This window comes from Triticum dicoccoides, chromosome 5B (genome assembly GCF_002162155.2).
Source record: "Triticum dicoccoides isolate Atlit2015 ecotype Zavitan chromosome 5B, WEW_v2.0, whole genome shotgun sequence".
Classification (NCBI taxonomy): Eukaryota; Viridiplantae; Streptophyta; class Magnoliopsida; order Poales; family Poaceae; genus Triticum; species Triticum dicoccoides.
Window position 1 is genome coordinate 23,282,363 of NC_041389.1, and position 8,582 is coordinate 23,290,944.

General features: G+C 43.4%; 1 non-coding gene and 2 pseudogenes across 1 annotated transcript; all 3 read right to left on the reverse strand.

The window, feature by feature from the left end:
* Window positions 1-6,297: 6,297 nt before the first annotated feature.
* On the reverse strand, window positions 6,298-6,380 carry LOC119313229. Its single transcript, XR_005151601.1, has one exon. It is a non-coding gene; the product is annotated as a small nucleolar RNA SNORD24 (small nucleolar RNA).
* Window positions 6,381-6,465: 85 nt separating this feature from the next.
* On the reverse strand, window positions 6,466-6,541 carry LOC119313317 (annotated as a pseudogene).
* A 111-nt stretch (window positions 6,542-6,652) lies between these two features.
* On the reverse strand, window positions 6,653-6,728 carry LOC119313315 (annotated as a pseudogene).
* Window positions 6,729-8,582: the final 1,854 nt, after the last annotated feature.

The following is an 8,582-nucleotide window of genomic DNA, read 5'->3' on the forward strand; positions in this document are numbered from 1 at the left end:
AAAAGAAAAAGAAAAAAAGAAAAAAAATAGCAGTAGCGCGTTTTGGCCTGGGGCAGCGCTATAGCTAAGAAAAAGAAAAATAAAAAGAAAAAAAAGAAAAAAAGTTAGCAGTAGCGTGTTTTATCCTGGGTAGCACTATAGCTAAGAAAAAGAAAAAGAAAAAAAAGTTAGCAGTAGCGCGTTTTGGCTAGGCCAGCGCTATAGCTAATTAGCTATAGCATGTTTTGCCAACACGCGCTATAGCTAAGTTGCCTACAACACAGGTCCGCTAGCTGCCATCTCTTTCCTGTCTATCACTCACGCCGCTCGTCGATCACCTTTTCTCTGACGCCACCGCCGATGCCGCACCACCCACGCCGCCGTCGACTCCGCACCGCCCACACTGCCACCGAGGCCGCCCCGTGCACGCCGCCGCTGACGCCGGACTCGACCTCGGCCCCGACCCTAGCACCGGCCACCGACTGAAGGAAATATGCCCTAGAGGCAATAATAAAGTTGTTATTTATTTCCTTGTATCATGGTAAATGTTTATTATTCATGCTAGAATTGTATTAACCGGAAACATAATACATGTGTGAATACATAGACGAACATAATGTCACTAGTATGCCTCTACTTAACTAGCTCATTAATCAAAGATGGTTATGTTTCCTAACCATAGACATGAGTTGTCATTTCATTAACCGGATCACATCATTAGGAGAATGATATGATTGACATGACCCATTCTGTTAGCTTAGCACTTGATCGTCTAGTATGTTGCTATTGCTTTCTTCATGACTTATACATGTTCCTACAACTATGAGATTATGCAACTCCCGTTTATCGGAGGAACACTTTGTGTGCTACCAAACGTCACAACATAACTGGGTAATTATAAAGGAGCTCTACAGGTGTCTCCAAAGGTACATGTTGAGTTGGCGTATTTCAAGATTAGGTTTTGTCACTCCGATTGTCGGAGAGGTATCTCTGGGCCCTCTCGGTAATGCACATCACTATAAGCCTTGCAAGCAATGTAACTAATGAGTTAGTTATGGAATTATGCATTACATAACGAGTAAAGAGACTTGCCGGTAACGAGATTGAACTAGGTATTGAGATACCGACGATCGAATCTCGGACAAGTAACATACCGATGACAAAGGGAACTACGTATGTTGTTATGTGGTTTGACCGATAAAGATCTTCGTAGAATATGTAGGAGCCAATATGAGCATCCAGGTTCCGCTATTGGTTATTGACCGGAGACGTGTCTCGGTCATGTCTACATAGTTCTCGAACCCATAGGGTCCGCACGCTTAAAGTTTCAATGACGATTATATTATGAGTTTATGAGTTTTGATGCACCGAAGGTTGTTCGGAGTCCCGGATGTGATCACGGACATGACAAGGAGTCTCGAAATGGTCGAGACATGAAGATTGATAAGCTATATTTGGATATCGGAAGTGTTCCGGGTGAAATCGGGATTTTAACGGAGTACCGAGGGGTTACCGGAACCCCCCGGGGGCTTAATGGGCCATAGTGGGCCTGAGTGGAGAAGAGGAGAGGCAGCCAGGGCAGGGCCGCGCGCCCCTCCCCCCCTAGCCCGAATAGGACAAGGAGAGGGGGGCGACGCCCCCCTTTCCTTCCTCTCTCTCTCCCTCCTCTTTCCCCCCTTCTCCTAATCCAACAAGGAAGGGAGGGAGTCATACTCCCGGTGGGAGTAGGACTCCTCCTGGCGCGCCTCCTCCTGGCCGGCCGCACCCCCCCCTTTGCTCCTTTATATACGGGGGCGGGGGCACCCTAGACACAACAATTGATCATTGATCTCTTAGCCGTGTGCGGTGCCCCCCTCCACCATAGTCCTCCTCGATAATATCGTAGCGGTGCTTAGGCGAAGGCCTGCATCGGTAGAACATCATCATCGTCACCACGCCATCGTGCTGACGGAACTCTCCCTCGACACTTGGCTGGATCGGAGTTCGAGGGACATCATCAAGCTAAACGTGTGGAAGAACTCGGAGGTGTCGTGCTTTCGGTGCTTGATCGGTCGGGCCATGAAGACATACGACTACATCAACCGCGTTGTGCTAACGCTTCCGCTTTCGGTCTACGAGGGTACATGGACAACACTCTCCCCTCTCGTTGCTATGCATCACCATGATCTTGCGTGTGCGTAGGAATTTTTTTGAAATTACTACGTTTCCCGACAGTGGCATCCGAGCCTAGGTTTTATGCGTTGGTGTTATATGCATGAGTAGAACACAAGTGAGTTGTGGGCGATACAAGTCATACTGCTTACCAGCATGTCATACTTTGGTTCAGCGGTATTGTTGGATGAAGCGGCCCGGACCGACATTATGCGTACGCTTACGCGAGACTGGTTCTACCGACGTGCTTTGCACACAGTTGGCTGGCGGGTGTCTGTTTCTCCAACTTTAGTTGAACCTAGTGTGGCTACGCCCGGTCCTTGAGAAGGTTAAAACATCACTAACTTGACGAACTATCGTTGTGGTTTTGATGCATAGGTAAGAACGGTTCTTGCTTAGCCCGTAGCAGCCACGTAAAACTTGCAACAACAAAGTAGAGGATGTCTAACTTGTTTTTGCAGGGCATGTTGTGATGTGATATGATCAAGACGTGATGCTATATTTTATTGTATGAGATGATCATGTTTGTAACCAAGTTATCGACAACTGGCAGGAGCCATATGGTTGTCGCTTTATTGTATGCAATGCAATCGCCCTGTAATTGCTTTACTTTATCACTAAGCGGTAGCGATAGTCGTAGGAGCAATAGTTGGCGAGACGACAACGATGCTATGATGGAGATCAAGGTGTTGTGCCGGTGACGATGGTGATCATGACGGTGCTTCGGAGATGGAGATCACAAGCACAAGATGATGATGGCCATATCATATCACTTATATTGATTGCATGTGATGTTTATCCTTTATGCATCTTATTTTGCTTTGATTGACGGTAGCATTATAGGATGATCTCTCACTAAATTTCAAGGTATAAGTGTTCTCCCTAAGTATGCACCGTTGTGAAAGTTCTTCGTGCTGAGAGACCACGTGATGATCGGGTGTGATAGGCTCTACGTTCAAATACAACGGGTGCAAAACAGTTGCACACGCAGAATACTCAGGTTAAACTTGACGGTCCTAGCATATACAGATATGGCCTCGGAACACTGAGACCGAAAGGTCGAGCGTGAATCATATAGTAGATATGATCAACATAGTGATGTTCACCACTGAAAACTACTCCATCTCACGTGATGATCGGACATGGTTTAGTTGATTTGGATCACAAAATCACTTAGATGATTAGAGGGATGTCTGTCTAAGTGGGAGTTCTTTAGTAATATGATTAATTGAACTTAAATTTATCATGAAGTTAGTACCTGATAGTATTTTGCTTGTCTATGTTTGTTGTAGATAGATGGCTCATGCTGTTGTTCCGTTGAATTTTAATGTGTTCCTTGAGAAAGCTAAGTTGAAAGATGAGGTAGCAATTACACGGACTGGGTCCGTAACTTGAGGATTATCCTCATTGCTGCACAGAAGAATTACGTCCTGGAAGCACTGCTGGGTGCCAGGCCCGCTGCAGATGCAACTGATGATGTTAAGAACGTTTGGCAGAGCAAAGCTGATAACTACTCAATAGTTCAGTGTGCCATGCTTTACGGCTTAGAACCGGGACTTGAACGATGTTTTGAACATCATGGAGCATATGAGATGTTCCAAGAGTTGAAGTTAATATTTCAAGCAAATGCCCGGATTGAGAGATATGAAATCTCCAATAAGTTCTATAGCTGCAAGATGGAAGAGAATAGTTCTGTCAGTGAACATATACTCAAAATGTCTGGGTATAATAATCACTTGATTCAACTGGGAGTTAATCTTCCTGATGATAGTGTCATTGACAGAATTCTTCAATCACTGCCACCAAGCTAAAAGATCTTCGTGATGAACTATAATATGCAAGGGATGGACAAGACTATTCCCGAGCTCTTTGCAATGCTAAAGGCTGCGGAGGTAGGAATCAAAAAGGAGCATCAAATGTAGATGGTCAATAAGACCACCAGTTTCAAGAAACAGGGTCACTACAAGAAATATGTCAACTTGTGACCAGCACTATTGGTCACTGTTTTTAATTTGTGCCCTTTTTGTGACCAAAAACATAAGGTCAAAAGCTGGCAGTCGTAAACTGACTATAGCGACCTTTCTTCTGGAATGGTCGTAGACATTTATGACCAAAATACGTCTACTGTGGCATTTTGGTCACTAGCAACCTCCCCAGGGCATGTAGGCATCCAGTGTGGCAATCTGATATGGCACAAGATTCAGCCCGGTCCAATTCGATTTTCTACATGGGCCTTGCCCAACAATTCGGCCTTTTTAATATTTATTTTTCCTATTAATTTTTGTTGGCTACATGGGCCTGGCCCAGCAATTAATCCTTTTTATTTCTAGATGCGGCCTTTTACAGCGTATGATCTTTTATTTTTTGCTATTTTATTTTCCACTGTTTTACATTTGTCCCAAATATCATAATATCATACACTGGTCCCACACGTCAAAAATTTCAAATGTGCTCAAATTATTTTGATAAGTGGGTCGCATGAGTCATGTTTTCATTGCACACATTTTCAAATCACATACATAATTACTATTTCATATGAAACAGAAATTGTAATTCTGAAACATACATGAAATTCACAGAGAGAAGATACATTAAATGACATACATAATTACTATTTCATTCACAAACAGAGAGAAGATACATTAAATTCCCAGATAAGCCAGCTATTATTACATAACTTGCTATATAAGAATGTCTTGGAGCTTCTTTGAACATCTTTCGTCTTGAATTTACTCAAAATATCTGCCAACAAGAAAACAGAACATCAAGGATAGGGTGAATAGCAACAACAACATGGGGTGCTATTTAGTAGTAAGATCAAGTCTGGAATGTAAGAATGCTTTGTTGTGTCGCTAACAATCACCATGTAAGAACAGAAACAACTCTAAGACACATCCAAGGAGAGCAATGCAGGACTACATCCTAGTCATGTACCAGCATTCCATGATAGTTGGCAAACATCAGCCTAATGAGAAGAACACAGCTGATAATAGGAACAATTGAAAGTGAAACCTAGACACTTCAGGATGATTACCTTGCAACAGGTGGCAACATCCTAAGATGCAAGCATAGCAGCATAGGCTGAAGACTCATCACGATAAGCCTTGACCTTTAGTCCACCTGGATGGTTTAGAGGAATAACAGTGCATATTAAGTACCATCACTAACAGTGTGAATGCAAGTAATGGCATAGGCAAAGATGCATACAAGGGAAGAAGAGACTTCCTCTTGCTGGGATCTACCATCCATCCATGCATCAGAGGATACCAGCCCATCCACCCATGAGCAGATTGTGTGGCTTGAGGTCACAGTGCTGGACTCCGCGTCCATGGCAGAAAGCTAAAACACAATCTTAGAAAATGCAATATATAAGCCCAGCTGTAATTGATAACTAAAATCTACAACAGCTCAAAGTGGCAGTAGCTAAAACACAATCTCAGAAAAAGCATATAATTGATGTGACATAACAAACTAGACAAACCAAGAATTGATGTGACATATCTAGCTTCTAGCAATATCCAACGACAAATTGATGTCACATATATGTATCTATCATGCAACAACAAATACAGGACATTCAAAACAGAAATGCACAGGTGTGGCTGATGAGCAGGTAATAGTCCTAATTCAGGTCATGTTATCATATCAGGTATTTCATAAGGACATCTAGGGATATATATGAAAGATCCTCAAATAATCAGTAGACGCCACAATTAGCTCATTTTGGTCATCAGCAAACACATCCCCTCCGTATGTAGACACACACCCAGACAAACTAAGCATTAACTTGTGAGGATCAGAGCAACCCACCTACTACAGTAACTTACAACGATGAGCAAGTGAGTGGGTGACAACTAGTTATCACAAAAAATGAAGGAGGATGTGTAGGATATATAATCCGCGAGCTAGGAAAGAAAGCAAGTATGCTTATTACATAGTAGTGGTTGAAAAAATTCCATTCATGGCGTAGTTTCGTCGACCTGGGAGCTTCGCCAGTTGCTTTCTCCTGTCGTAGGAGATCTTGGCCTTCTCCTTCCTATTTTCCTCCAGCTCCTGAATACCAGGCCAGAGAGTGATGAGAAACAGTATGCACAAACATCATCTCATAATGAACAAAAACTGGCAACATCGGATGTGTTGTACTGATAACATTAGACTAGAAATAAGAGCCTCAGAGATCTTGGTGGTTAAGATCATCAAGTGGGATAAACCCATTAAGAGTAGCAAATATTTTGATAACATCACAGGCTCAAAGGAAAATAAACACCAGCAAACTATTGAATGAATTAAAACCCAAAACAGAGCAAAATCTCTTAAAGAGCACAAAATGGCATGGTCTCACAGAAGTGGCTGGTTGTGATTATCATGAAGTATCAGTGGGAATCCGAACGATTTTCTTCATCACGCAGAAGCATGCAAAAGACCCAATATAACACAAAGAGAAACAAGGTTGCGACCAACACAAGGAGTGCATGTACGGCCACTCATAAAGCGGTGCAAATGTAATACAGGAGATGCCATCATCCATCAAAAGTAGCTGGTTACACTAATCATGAAATATCAGTGGGGATCCAAAAGATTTTCTTCATCACCCGCAAACATGCAGTCCAACCCAACAGAACACAATGAGCAATAAGGTTCATAACCAATGAAGGAATGCATGTACAGTCAGTCTACCAAGTTTGAGTGGCAGGACACAGCATAGGACAGGCCACTCCGTAATTGAAATACTGAACTGGGTTGTTAGAGCTAACTGTAGTGAGACTAGCAGAACGACAAACAAGATGAAAATATAAATACAAGGCCAACTGAAACTGGGTTTAGTACACAGGTACAATTTAAAAGAAAATCAGATCAACTATAAAATCATTCAGAGCTTTGACTGGGCGTTTGTTCTTTTCGCATTTTTTTGCTATAATCCAAAGTTATGGACATGCTTTATTGGTACGAGGAAAGCAGGATCGATGTATATGAAAACTTGTTGTACTTTCTGTATCAAGGAATGAAATGATGTGGGTTGGAAGCATTTTTTGAAATGTGCAGTGTTCAGGATTCAACTGGCTTCTAGAATTATAGAACTGAGGCTGTGAGTGGAACTAGGATAAATTAATAGGATTTAACAGTTGCTTTCAGATTCTACTTACTCTCTACTGAATAACTGGAAATTACTACTCCAATAAGTAACAACTCCCTAACTCCATCTAGAAGTTGGACACTGAATCTCAGTTATACTGATTCAGTCATAGCTTACATTTAGCTACTTTCAGAAATCAAATCATCATCCAAACGCAAACTGTGTGGCACAGATTTCACCGAAGACACACACACATCAATGGATCCAAATTCCCCCCTTTTTTGCAGACGGTGGGCGTGTTGGTTGATCCCAGGTTCAGGCTCGACCTGGACAAACAGAGGAGATGGATAAGTTTGTTAGGACAAGGAAAAGAGGGGTTAATTGATCCTAACAGAAACTTAACGTTAATTTGAAGTCAATTCATATCCAACAACGGAATCAGAGCTGATCTGATCATGTTAGAGTCGTAATTAATTTCGATTGTGAGATCATGTTAAGTCTTAGGCTGCGTAATTAGCATGTTAATGATCAGGTTAAGTTTTACTTGTAGTATTTGCTACGGAACAGTAGAGATAAACATGTTTAAGAAATTAATTAGATTATTGTAATACTAATAATGTTTACTTGCTCATGGTGATGTCTTATAGCTAATGAAGTGTTGATGTTTTAGCAGTGTTCCGGTACATTAGCAATCAGGAGGAAGTGATTCAGCACCGCAATTGAAAGAAACATCCCCACAAACCCTAATCCTAATTTTGCGAACAGTATTCCCAGTTGGGGAAGAAATCCCCAAAGTCGATTTTGTGTAGTGCACTGCAGTGGAAGTAAAATATAAGAAGAGGTTCATTAGTACTACCTCAGCTAACGATGTTGCGCCGTCGCCTCTCCCTTGCACCCTTGGCCCTAGGCCGTCGCTGTTCTCCAACAAAGAGGACGTGAGGCGCTGAGCGCGAGATGGGACAGCTTCCTGGTCGCCTGCGCCAGCACCTAGAGCCAACGACCAGAACCATCGATTAGCGCATCACCGCGGAAGACGGACACGACGGACAAACCGTGAACTAGCAGGCGAGGAGGTTGGTTACCTTGGGGTCGATGCGGCGAAGGGAGGCGATGACGGCGAGCATGCAGAGGGGGTCGATGGAGAGCAGCAGGAGGCGAGGTTGTGTCGGAATCTGGCAGGGGATTCGGGGGAGATGAGGACGACGAGGAGCCGCAGGGCTGCGGCAAGGATGCGGCGAAGTTGTCGAGGTCTAGGTCTACAAGGAAGGAGAGGTAGGGCGTGGCTGTGTGGGTGGAGAGGCAGGGGGCAAGGTGCGGGCGCTGGAACCCTAGGATGACGACGACCTGGGTCGGTGGATGGATCCCGGAGCGGAGCGGA